The following is a 14,688-nucleotide window of genomic DNA, read 5'->3' on the forward strand; positions in this document are numbered from 1 at the left end:
AGTAATTCATCAAAGTGTGAAAACACAAAAAACTAAATAAAATGTACCTGGAGTAAAATCTTAAAAAAATGCATGGATGGCTGTCAAGAGCTCTGAAACATCATCCCAATGCTACTGGAATCGCAAAAAATGGAGAAATGGGCAAAAATTTATGAGCTCGGGACTAAAAAAAGAACTTCTAACTTCAAATGGTTGTAGAATGTACCAAGAGAAAAACCATGTGATGAAACTCACAAATCTGGAAAGTAGACAAAACCAGCTTTCTGATGATATCCTGTTTGCCAAAAAACGATATCATATGCCCAAGTTATGGCCAAAACAAAAAAAAAATACACTCTTTTAGAGCACAAAGAGGGTCTCTGTAATGCCCTGCCAAGAACCCCGAAGGAAAAACCCACAACAAGGGTGCAATAATATTTTTTTTTAAAGTATAAACATGGTAAGTGCATAACACACAAGATGCACAGAAACACAAGTGGGAGGCTTATACCAGAATTCATTAAGGGTTACCAACGAAGAATTAACTTCATAAGATAGATTCCACAATTACCACTAATCCACATAATTCATCATTAAATCAATGATCACAAGAATCCATATGCAAATAACAGATTACACCTTTGAAATATTGAAAGGATACATTATAATTCCACTTCAATAAGCATTTACACATATCATAAGGAAATTGATAAAAACATCCCAAACATAGGATTACATTGCTCTTCCAATACATCGCTTTTCAATACACATATAAGGATACAACTTAACCAGATACAAGGTTACAAAAGATCAATGATACAATGACCACAAGGGTCTCCAAATAACAATAATCTTCAACAAGAGATGAAGAATGAGCCACGATCCACAGAAAACACCTGCGAAGCCGATCCTCGCATGAAGATACGAACAAGAACATCCGATGGGAAGTGGCACTACCACCCGACCATGTAATTCCCAAAATGGAATCACCCCACTGTGCTAGGAGATAGTTGAGGACCCTCAAGCAAGCAAAAGCATGACATGGTTGACAAAACAATACGACTCCATGACAGTACAATATGAGTCCACAATAATTCAGGTGACTCAACATCATAATACATAAGTGAACTACCATCACAAAACACAAGTGTACCAAAAGAGAGAGTGTCATCGCATAGCTTGATGGTTACCTTGGTAGGCTCTCATAGGTCCTGACTCTCTATCCTAGCCTCTCCCGAACCTCCAGCTCCAACTAAGTCTCATGCAGACCCTTCCAGCCTTTCGTGAAGACAAGGTGGTCGGTATACCATTCCAGGCCTTCTCACTACATGATGAGCCTCGGTACAAGCACTCACCCATGTGTGAGGTAACTTATCTTATTAATGTTATGAACTACCCACCTAATCAATTAATTAGATTACCACTTAATATCTGACTTTCGCAGGGGTAACCTGCTCGAAAGCCACTCTCTCAAAGGACACTAAACAAACAAGGTCACTCCCCGAGGACCCTATGGTGAAGCAGATAGCCATTACACCACTATCAGAAACAAGTGATCAAACAAGGACATACTGAATCTAGGCTAACCATAAGGCAAAGACACTACATGGTTATGACAACGAAGCCAACATATATCACTTTGGTCAAGGTACCAAATACGCCACCACAAGACAACTGAGCCACAGACCAGAAATAACACAATACAACTCTTTGCGAAGGAAAGCTAATTTCACTAAGTCCGCACTCAAACAATCTTGAGAAAATCAGCATCATAAGCACTTGCAACATTATTGATTGAAAATTAAATAAAACACTCTTTTACCATTCACATATATTCAATTTCCATTTCAATACTCCATCAAGGATAAAATTCACATCAAATACTCAACTGAATAAAAACATGAATTCTCACAGGCATTTAATTTATTTCTAGAATATATCCAATTTAACCAATTTGAATTCCTAATTCATGCCTTGATTTCCATAGATAAATTTCTTAAACCACATAATAAAAATCACATGAAAAATCAGCATTTTCATTTCACACTAAAACCACTCCACAAAATATATTTCATTTTATAAAAATTAACTTTATTGCATAAACCGGTTTGTATCGGTAAGGGCACAAGGATCAAGCGGTGGCTAAAGCCAACCCGCAGTAGTGTCGTTGTCGGAGCCGCAAGCACTACCTATCGGTAGTAATACTGTCGACCGGTAGTGCTGCTTCCGACCGGTAGTGTTGCTTTCGACCGGTAGTACTGCTACCGAATGGTAACAGTCCTACCGACCGGTAGTACTGCTACCGCGTAGCAGTACTGCCAACCGGTAGTACTACTACCTGCGGGTAGCAGACACTACTAACCCACATGGGGTAAGGTAAACCCCAAAAAGTTAAATAAAATTCTTACTCCTAAGCATTAAAAGAAAAACCAATAAGTCACAAAATCGTTTAACCACAAGAAACGATTCATCTCCAAGTTATTTCACGGGCACACACACACGGTGCCAAATCCGAAATCCAAAAGGGATATTTACCAGCAAGGTAAATGGTGAAATAAACACACTGGAAGTAATAGCTAACCAATTCTTGGCAATTTAGATACTAGGATGCACACAGCAAACCAAATCTAATTCGTTCTTTTCCAAAAAGAAGAGATAAAACAAGAAATTGATTTTCAAGAACAAAACACACAACAGATAGAGAAATGAACCATTTCTTTCCTATAAGCAAAAATATGATTTGAGATTCACAAAACCAACAACCACAGACATTCTTTCTTTCATTCCTATCATTCCACATGAAACCACAAGGAATTTTGCATATTTTCAACACACAAGAAGCAACTGAAAGATTCAAGTTTAAATTGAATACAAGAAGAGATTATCCAACCTTGAAGCAAACTAGCAACCAAAATGGAGGAAGAATCCCAATCCCTACAAACCAATTCGAATTCCAGCTCCTCCTTCCAGAATGATTTTCCAAATTTCTCTAAGAAATTCTGCCTCTTCTTCCCGTGAATTTTCAGGCATATATGGAAAATAATTTTTAACCTAAACTTTCTAGATTAAAAGTTTCCCAACCAATCAGATTTGAATATTTTTAAAGTAAAAACAATTAGATTTACCTTTTTCTAAAAACAATTCTTTTCCAACAATTAAAATGAAAAATTTAAATGGAAAGGTAAAAAGAAAAGCTTTTTATTTTATTTTCCATTTTCCAAAATACTTTCTTTCAACATAAGCATATATCACTTAAATGGCTAGGCAATTATTTATTTCCTTCCACAAAATATATTAATGCACTTTACACAATGAAATAAGCCATTTAACCATTTAATCTAGCAAATCATTAATTAAATTAAATCAATAATCACAGAGCATAATAATTAACTAATTACGCCAACATGAAATAGCATCATCCATTTAATTAAATAAACAAAGGATGATCACATGACGACTCACATATGACCAAACCAAAGCACTATGACTCGCATACCAATCGGACATATAAGGCATGCTCAGACCTGTGAAACCAGGTGGAGTCAACACCCTGTATCTTCTCGATACTAGTAACTGCAATGTCCTGCACCAAATGAATCCATACATGCATATAAAAAAAAAAAAAAAAAAAATATATATATATATATATATATATATATATATATATATATATATATATATATATATATATATATATATATATATATATATATATATATATATATATATATATATATATATATACATATACAGACACGGCACGCACACTGATGGAGGAGAATCGTGGCGTTCCCTATCTAATCGGAGTGAGTGAAGGAAAATCATCCCCTCGCATCCCAATACACTTGCAAACACGCAACACACAATAACGCATCGCAATATAATGTAAAAGTGTCAGTCCATGATAATGATCCATAAAATAACATTAAACATAAGCACTGAAATACTGCATAAAAGCATACACCATACATCCAGATAAAGCATGAAATAACATCGCATAAAATCAGAACCAATATACAATAATATTCCACTGAATAGTCACTAAAGTCAATCAAAACATACAAAAAGACGTTGATCGAGGAGGGGTACTACATCCTCCCCCCCAAGCCTAAAACAGATACGAATAAAGCTCTCTCATCTTTACTGCATCTTCCCAAGTCGTTGAGGTCTCATCACTTGGGTCCCATAGGACCCTTACCGTCTTAATGGTACGACCCCTGAGGGTCAAATCCCGATGCTGAAGGATGCACATGAGCTCCATGAAAATCTTCACGTCCTCGACCTACAAAGTGTTCCAATCAAGAACATGGGTCACATCAGGATGATAAGGTCGAAGAACATAAACATGAAAGACATCGTGGATGCGGGATAGACTTGGCAGCAAGGAAAGATGGTAGGAAACAGGTCCTATCCTCTCAAGGATCTCAAAACATACGTGCGAAGCATGTCCTCCAAAACCTAATTCACATGCGCAGCCTAACTGTCGGTCTCTGGGTGATAAGCTGAACTGAAGTTCAAGTGGGTTCCCAAGGCATGCTGAAGTGAGGTCCACAAGGCTGATGTAAAGACATGGTCTCTATCAGAAATGATCTGGCTTGGGATCCCATGCAACCTCACCACATCTTCCAAGAAGACTCGTGCCACCACTATTGTTGTATAAGAAGATCGAAAAGGCACAAAATGAGCAACTTTGGTCAATCTATCAACAATGACCATGATGGCATCATGACGATGTGAAGAAACAGGCAACCCCATAATGAAATCCATGGAAATGATATCCCATTTCCAATCCGGTATCAAATTAGGTTGTAAAAGCCCTGCAGGGTGCTGATGTTCTGTCTTCAATCGCTGACATTCTAAGCACTTGGACACAAAATCAGCAATGTCACGTTTAATACCAGCCCAATGATATATATGTCTAAGATCTGCGTGCATCTTCTTGACACCAGGGTGTGTCGAATAAGGTGCATGATGGGCCTCAGTCATGATCAAAACGCAAAGACCCTCCAAAGGAGGTACATAGATCCATCCAAGATGTCGAAGAAGACCATCTGAATCAAGAGTATATCTAGAATATCTACCCTCCAATGGTCCTCCAGACTCCACCACGGCTCTAACATCCTGATACCAAGTGTCCTAAGGAAGAACTCCAAGAATTCTCTCTCAAGTCCACACCAAGGGACAATGTTGCAACCTCATGCCGCCTACGGCTCAAAGCATCTGCCACTACATTCTCTTTCCCCTAAATATAATGAACCTCAAAATCATACTCGCAGAGGAATTCCATCCATCTTCGTTGTCGAGCATTCAAGTTCGGTTGCGTAAAAATATACTGCAAATCACTATGCAGCTCAAACCAACGCCCCAACAGGAAATGTCTCCATTTAACCAATGCATGCACTACAACAACCAAATCCAAATCATGAACTGGATAGTTCAACTAGTGATCCTTGAGTTTGCGAGACTCATAGGCAACCACATATGCATCCTGCATAAGCACCGCACCTATACCTTCCAAAGAGGCATCCGTGCATACCATGAAATCTTTGGATGGGTCAAGAACTGCCAAAATCGGAGTACTAACAAGGAGTTCCTTCAAGTTATGAAAATCCAATTCGTACTGCTCTGACCAAACAAACTTCTTCCCTTTCCTCTGAAGAGAAGTAATTGGGTGGCCTATCCGAGAAAAGCTCTGCACAAAGCGACGGGAATATCCGTCCGAACCCATGAAACTTCGAACTTCAAAAACATTGGTTGGCGTTGGCCAATCAACAATGGCTTGGATCTTAGAAGGATCCATGGATACACCTTCTCCCGAAACTATATGACCAAGATAGCTCACATCTGAATGGAAGAAATCACACTTTACCAAATTCGCAAAAAGTTGATTCTCCCTCAAGCACTTCAATACCTGACGCAAGTGATCCTCATGCTCTTACATAGATATAGAATAAATCAATATGTCATCCAAGAACACAAGGACAAAGTGGTCAAGGTATGTGCGAAAAACCCCATTCATAAGACTCATGAATACTGAAGGTGCATTCGTCAACCCAAATGGCACCACTGTGAACTCATAGTGACCATAACGAGTACGAAACGTTGTCCTATGAATGTCTGCATCATGAATGCACAACTGATGATACCTAGATTTCATATCTATCTTAGAGAACACCTTGGCTCCCTTTACTTGATCAAAAAGATCATCAATCTGAGGCAATGGATATCAATTCTGGATGGTTGCCTTATTCAACTGTCGATAATCAATGTATAACCAAAGAGAACCATCCTTCTTAACGAAGATAACCAGTGCACCCCAAGGAGAAATACTCAGATGAATGAATCCCTTGGCCAACAACTCCTCAACCTGCAACTTCAACTCACTCAACTCCTAAGTAGTCATTCGATATGGTTCTCTCAAAATAGGTTTCGCACCAGGAACCAAGTCAATGCGAAAATCTATGTCTTTCTTCAGAGGCATACAGGGAATATCCAAAGGAAACACATCAACATACTCTCAAAGAATAGGGTGGCCATCAAGATTGATTTCTCGACTCTCTTCCTCATTCACATCCTCAAGAGAAACTACAAAAAACTGACACCCTTGGCACATGCACCACCTAAGTTGCATAGCGGAAATCATACGTAAGGATATCAATCGCTGAACTCCAACGATCCCCACTCTCCTGCCAAGGTCATCAAAACACTCCAGTGTCTTTAGACAAAAGTCTACATGAGCTTTGTGAGATGATAACAAATCCATCCCCAACACAACTCCATAGGACCCCAGAGGAATGACTCGAAGGTCAGATAAAGTGACAAAGGGTCCTAGGTCCAACTCACAACTGGGAATGAAGGCATCCACAAACACTCGCTCACTGGTAGCCAACTTTACTTGCCATCTATCTGCCTGCTTAGCAGACACGAGCCCGCACCACTCTACAATGGATGAAGAAATAAAAGAATTTGAAGCACCAAAATCAAAAAGTACAGAGATAGGAATACCATGCAATACATCTGTGGTCTCAATCACAGTACTCTGATGCTCAGCCTGGCGGTCATCCACCGCTACAAATACTCTATGGGATCTACTTGCATCCCCCACTGACAGCTCTTATGCGAATGGCCTCTAGCTACCTGATTGGTGTGAGCGCTAGGGGCACTGAGCGGCTTTGTGGCCAAACTGACCACATACAAAGCAAGCTCCTTTACCAGGTCCTCTACTTCCAGACGACCCACTGGATTGCTAAAAGCTCTCCCCACTAGGGGCCTGAGTTGCTCCCTAAGAAGACTACCCTAGAAATTTTTGCCTACCCCTCTACTAGTTCTTGCTCTTCCAAACTTGAGTTGCCACCCTGCTGGCCCTGAGACTGCTTCGGTCTTGGTGGTTGCTGCTGCTACTGACCACCCTTGGCGGGTGCCTAAGGACCCCAAAAAGGTGCAACAGTCTGGGACTGGTTCCCTCTCCTTCTAGGAGTTATCTCTCTCTCTCTCTCTATCTCTCTCTCTCTGGAATCCACTAAAGCAACTCCTCTACCAGGGCATAGATGGGCTAATACACCTCAGGTCTGGGGCCTAGTCTTGCTAGAACCTCTCGAAGCATCTGTCGGAGCTCCTAGCTTTCGGGAACCTTCTCTCCTGAATGTTGTTCCTTCTGGTGAATCGACTGATCTCTATCCACACTCGCATGAGTGGGTGGTGGCAAAGGACTATGGTAGTCGGAACCTTGACCCCGTCCTCTTCCTCTGCCTTTGGTGCTGCCACCAACACGACCACCTCCCTTGGCTTTCCTAGCCATGACCTAACACTGCACAAGAGAGAAAAGGGTCATATCATAGGCAAGAAAAGGAACAAGGAAGTCACACCACAAGACCCACACAAAAGGTCAAGGCAAATGGGCTCACTACAAACCCAGAGTACCAAGTGTTGAAACATGGGCTATGATACCAAATGTAATGCCCCACCAGGAACCCCGAAGGAAAAACTCACAACAAGGGTGAAATAATTTTTTATTTTTTTTTGTATAAACATGGTAAGTGCATAACACACAAGATGCACGAAAACACAAGCGGAAGGCTTATACCAGAATTCATTAAGGGTTACCAACAAAGAATTAACTTCATAAGATAGATTCCACAATTACCACTAATCCACATAATTCATCATTGACTTAATGATCACAAGAAGCCATATGCAAATAACAGATTACACCATTGAAAGATTGAAAGGATACATTATAATTCCACTTCAATAAGCATTTACGCATATCATAAGGAAACTGATAAAAACATCCCAAACATAGGATTACATTTCTCTTCCAATACATAGCTTCTCAATATACATATAATGATACAACTTGACCAAATACAAGGTTACAAAAGATCAATGATACAATGACCACAAGGCTCTCCAAATAACAATAATCTTCAACAAGAGATGAAGAATGAGCCACGATCCATAGAAAACACCTACGAAGCCGATCCTTGCATGAACATACAAACAAGAACATCCGATGGGAAGTGGCACTACCACCCGACCATGTAATTCCCAAAATGGAATCACCCCATCGTGTTAGGAGATAGCTGAGGACCCTCAAGCAAGCAAAAGCATGACATGGTCGACAAAACAATACAAATCCATGACAACACAATATGACTCCACAATAATCCAGGTCACTCAACATCACAATACATAAGTGAACTGCCATCACAAAACACAAGTGTACCTAAAGAGAGAGTGTCATCGCATAGCTTGATGGTTACCTCGGTAGGCTCTCATAGGTCCCAACTCTCTGTCCTAGTAACCTCTCTCGAACCTCCAGCTCCAACTAAGTCTCATGCGGACCCTTCCAGCCTTTCATGAAGACAAGGTGGTCGGTATACCATTCCAGGCCTTCTCACTACATGATGAGCCTCAATACAAGCACTCACCCATGCGCGAGGTAACTTATCTTATTAATGTTATGAACTACCCACCTAATCAATTAATTAGATTATCACTTATTATCTAACTTTCGTAGGGGTAACCTACTCGAAAGCCACTCTCTCAAAGGACACTAAACAGACAAGGTCACTCCCCGAGGACCCTATGGCGAAGCAGACATCCATTATGCCACTATCAGAAACATGTGGTCAAACAAGGACATACTGACTCTAGGCTAACCATAAGGTAAAGACACTACATAGTTACGACAACGAAGCCAACATATATCACTTTGGTCAAGGTACCAAATATGCCACCATAGGACGACTAAGCCACAGACCAGAAATAACACAATACAACTCTTTGCAAAGGAAAGCTAATTTCACTAAGTCCGCACTCAGACAATCTTGAGAAAATCAGCATCATAAGCACTTGCAACATTATTGATTAAAAATTAAATAAAACATCTTTTACCATTCACATCTATTCAATTTCTAATTCAATACTCCATCAAGGATAAAATTCACATCAAATACTCAAGTGAATAAAAACATGAATTCTCACAGGCATTTAATTTATTTCCAGAATATATCCAAATTAACTAATTTGAATTCCTAATTCATGCCTTGATTTCTATAGATAAATTTATTAAACCACATAATAAAAATCACATGAAAAATCACCATTTTCATTTAACACTAAAACCACTTCACAAAATATATTTCATTTTATAAAAATTAACTTTATTGCATAAACCGATAAGGGCACAAGGATCAAGCAATGGCAAAAGCCAACCCACAGTAGTGCCATTGTCGGAGCCGCAAGCACTACCTGCCGGTAGTACTGCTGTCAACTGGTAGCGTTGCTTCCGATCGGTAGCAGATGCTACCGTCCAGTAGCAGTCCTACCGACCGGTAGTGCTACTACTGCCAATAGCAACCGCTACCGACCAGTAGTGCTGCTACCAACTGGTAGCAGTCCTACCGACTAGTAGTACTGCGACCGCGTAACAGTACTGCCGACCGACAGTACTACTACCTGTGGGTAGCAGACACTACGGACCCGTGTGGTGGGACTAGCCCGCCATGGGGTAAGGTAAAGCCCAAAAAGTTAAATAAAATTCTTACTCCTAAGCATTAAAAGAAAAACCAATAAGTCACAAAATCGTTTAACCACAAGAAACGATTCATCTCTAGGTTATTTCACGGGCACACACACACGGTGCCAAATCCAAAATCCAAAAGGGATATTTACCAGCAAGGTAAATGGTGAAATAAACACATTGGAAGTAATAGCTAACCAGTTCTTGGCAATTTAGATACTAGGATGCACACATCAGACCAAATCTAATTCGTTCTTTTCCAAAAAGAAGAGATAAAACAAGAAATTGATTTTCAAGAACAAAACACACAACAGATAGAGAAATGAACCATTTTTTTCCTATAAGCAAACATATGATTTGAGATTCACAGAACCAACAACCACAGGCATTCTTTCTTTCATTCCTATGATTCCACATGAAACCACAAGGAATTTTGCATATTTTCAACACACAGGAAGCAACTGAAAGATTCAAGTTTAAATTGAATACAAGAAGAGATTATCCAGCCTTGAAGAAAATTAGCAACCAAAATGGAGGAAGAATCCCAATCCCTGCAAACCAATTCAAATTCTAGCTCCTCCTTCCAGAATGATTTTCCAAATTTCTCTCCAGAAATTATGCCTCTTCTTCCCGTGAATTTTCAGTCATATATGGAAAATAATTTTTAACCTAAACTTTCTAGGTTAAAAGTCTCCCAACCAATCAGATTTGAATATTTTCAAAGTAAAAACAATCAGATTTACCTTTTTCCAAAAACAATTCTTTTCCAACAATTAAAAAGAAAAAGTTAAATGGAAAGGTAAAAAGAAAAGCTTTTTATTTTATTTTCCATTTTCCAAAATACTTTCTTTCAACATAAGCATATATCATTTAAATGGCTAGGCAATTATTTATTTCCTTCCACAAAATATATTAATGCACTTTACACAATGAAATAAGCCATTTAACCATTTAATCTAGCAAATCATTAATTAAATTAAATTAATAATCATAGAGCATAATAATTAACTAATTACGCCAACATGAAATAGCATCATCCATTTAATTAAATAACCATTTAAATAAGGGAAGCACGCAAAACAAAGGATGATCACATGACGACTCACAAATGACCAAACCAAAGCACTATGACTCGCATACCAGTCAGACGGAAAAGACAACTGACTGACAACACTCACACAAGTGTAATTGCGGGTCAAGTTAGGGTACAACAACTATCTTTTCCACTCCCATCGGACATATAAGGTATGCTCAGACCTGTGAAACTAGGTGGAGTCAATACCCCGTACCTTTCCGATACTAGTACCTGCAATGTCCTGCACCAAACGAATCCATATTTATATACAGACACGGCATGCACACCGATGAAGGAGAATCATGGCGTTCCCTGTCTCGCCGGAGTGAGTGAAGGAAAATAATCCCCTCGTATCACAATACACTTGCAAACAGGCAATATGCAATAACGCATCGCAATATAAGGTAAAAGTGTCAGTCCATTATAATGATCCTTAAAATAACATTAAACATAATCACTGAAATACTGCATAAAAGCATACACCATACATCCAGATAAAGCTTCAATGGCATTGCCCTAATTCTAATCCTAAAATTGTGGAGATCTGGAAACTCACTCTGCCGATTGTTATCTGGAATATATGGAAAGAGCGCAACAACAGGATTTTTAGGGATAAAAGGGCTTCTCCTGAAGTGGTTGTAGATAAAATCTTTAGGAGTATCTTTGAAAGCCTCTACTGCACTGATTAGGGACCTGCTACTAAAGATGATTTTAAAGACATGTGGAATCTTTCTACTACTACTACTAGCAAGGAGACTGGAAGAGAAGGTCTAGTCTGGTGTTTTCCCCCGCAGGGATGGATTAAGGCTAACTTGATAGGGCCTCTAAAGGGAATCTGGGTAAAGCTGGATATGGGGGCATTGTCAGGAATTTTGCTGGAGGTTGTCTTAAGGCGGTGGCTGGTCCTCTGGGGAATCAAACTAGCCATTTTGTTGAAGCCTCTGCAGCCTTGAATACTTTAATTATAGCCAAAAATCTAAATTATGATAAAATATGGCTTGAGGGAGATTCACTCAATATCATAAAGTGCCTAAAGGGGGAATCGGAGCCTTCCTGGTTTATTGAAAATATCATCATGAAAGCAAGGGAGATCGTTGCCAGTTTCAAAGAAATCATTATTCAACATGCCTTCAGAGAGCAAAACAGCGTGGTGGATTGCTTAGCGAATACTGGAGTTAACTCTGACTCCCAAATGATTTGGTATGAGGAAGATCTCAATTTAAATATCAAAGAGTTCATTAGAAAGGACCGTTATACGGGGAGAGAAGGACAATTTAATCATTACAAGTAAAAAGCATCATTTATGCCTCGTTGGAAAGGCCATCATTACTTGGTGTCGTGGCAGATCTTCTATTATCTCTAATAAAGTGTCGCACGCTTTGTGGGTTACCCAGTTTGAAAACTTGAGCAACATCAGAAAAGAAGGTGATATCTTGTAGAGAAACAGAGCAGATAGCCCGTATTCAAAGATGGGAGGAGACCTAAGGTGGGAAGAACCAAACAATACGTCGACCTCGAAAGTGATGCCAAAAGTCTAGACGAAATTGGAGAAGGGCTCTCTTACCAGTTTCATGGAGAAACTTGAGGACTATGACAAAGGTAGGGTTAACTTAGCCATTTCCAAGATTTTCGAAAACTGGTCTAATGGCTCTTTTAAACTTTATGGAGTTAAGTTTAAGCTGGACGCTGGGCTCATTTCCACTATGACTGGAATGCCCCATTCTGGGCTTAATTTCTTTCGAGACCTTAAGGTCTCCAACAACGTGGTTAACCTGTTCATACGAAAAGAGAAAGAGAGAGCTAAAATTGACAAGGCTACTGGGTGCTACTATGAAGCTGCAAACGTCAAGAAGTTGTGGGGCTGGGTTCTGAACGCAATTATGGAGTACATCACGGTTGAAGGCCATTTTTCCAGGGCCCACACCTACCACTTCATGCTCTTAAACCATTTCAGACATGACAAAAAAGGTGTCCCTGCCCTACTACCTCTTTCGGTCCCTCTCCAGGTCCCTCAACAAACACAGGACTAACCCTTCCAGCCCGATTCTCCACTGCGGGCTTCTGTTGCTCATCTATGAGCATTGCAAAACCCCCGCCCTGCTGGAGAATAAGAGGATTTCCACCTCTTTGGGCAAGAGAAAGATGGAAGAGGGAGAAACTAGCAAGGAGAAGGCGTCCTCCAGCAAAAAAAGGAAAAGCGTCCTTGGGTTGGAAACAGAGGACATTGTTATGGAAAGCAGCGAAATGGAGACAGACGACTCCAACGGTGAAGATAGCTGGAAAGACGAGGAGCTGGGTAACGAGGAAGAAAGCGACAACAATGAGCCTGGTCAAGAAAGCCCTACCCTCAGCGAATACCCTGGTAAGGACAACAACCATCTGATGGAAGAAGCGGATCCTAAGGATAATGAGGAAACCGGAGTGAATTCTGAGAAGGAAATGAACAAAGACTCTGAGAAGGACCTGACTGAGGATAAGGATAGCGAGGATAAGGAAAGTGCTAGTAAAGGGCTTATCCTAGATAACCTCAAGAAGCTCTCTAAGGCCAGAATGGATTTTGATAGATGGACCTACGAGACCCTGAAAAACCTGGATAAGAAAGGGATTAAAACGGATGAAAATAGAGAGCAGATTAATTGGAAGCGGGAAATGGAGAATAAGGTAAAACCACTGGAAGAGGGAAAAGAAGCGATGAAAAATCTGATGGGAGTTATCCCATTAAAAACCTAGAGGACATCGCCAAGGTCGTTGATCATACCTGTACTCCTAAACCGGTCATGGATCTTGACCTGGAGGAAGAGACCATCCAGATTGGAAGTGGTGATGCTAATCCGGTGGGCAGTACTGCAAAGAGAACCAGGGCCAGTATCAAGAAAGTTGTGGCTGCTTTAGCAAAGGATCTCCCTAACTTCAAAGACAACATCAAAGAGTTGTATGATATCAGCAACACCCTGGCTAAAGCCTTGGAAAAAATCTGAATGCTGGAAGGCCTGCTGGCTTTTTGGGGCTTTTTTGGGTTTTCTTCGATTTTTCGCTAGTTTTTTGTGGTTTATGTTCTTTTTTGTTTCTTGTAGCTTTGCTATTTAAGTTTTGCTTGTAAAGGGTTTCGGGGCCCCTTCAAAACTTGCTTTTTCCTTAATCAAAAACATCGCATAAAATCAGAACCAATATACAACAATATTCCACTGAACAGTCACTAAAGTCAATCAAAACATACAAAAAGAGGTTTATCGAGGAGGGGTACTACATCCTCCCCCCCAAGCCTAGGCTTACTCCTGGAAGCCTAAAAGAGATAAGAATAAAGCTCTCTCATCTTTACTGCATCTTCCCAAGTCACTGAGGTCTCATCACTTGAGTCCCATAGGACCCTTACCATCTCAATGGTACGACCCCTGAGGGTCAAATCCCGATGCTGAAGGATGCACATGGGCTCCATGGAAAGTTGCCTGTCCTCAATGTACAAAGTGTTCCAATCAAGAACATGGGTCACATCAAGATGATAAGGTCGAAGAACATAAACATGAAAGACATCGTGGATGTGGGATAGACTCGATGGCAAGGAAAGACTGTAGGCAACAAGTCCTATCCTCTCAAGGATCTCAAAAGGGCC

This window comes from Cryptomeria japonica, chromosome 10, assembly GCF_030272615.1.
Source record: "Cryptomeria japonica chromosome 10, Sugi_1.0, whole genome shotgun sequence".
Classification (NCBI taxonomy): Eukaryota; Viridiplantae; Streptophyta; class Pinopsida; order Cupressales; family Cupressaceae; genus Cryptomeria; species Cryptomeria japonica.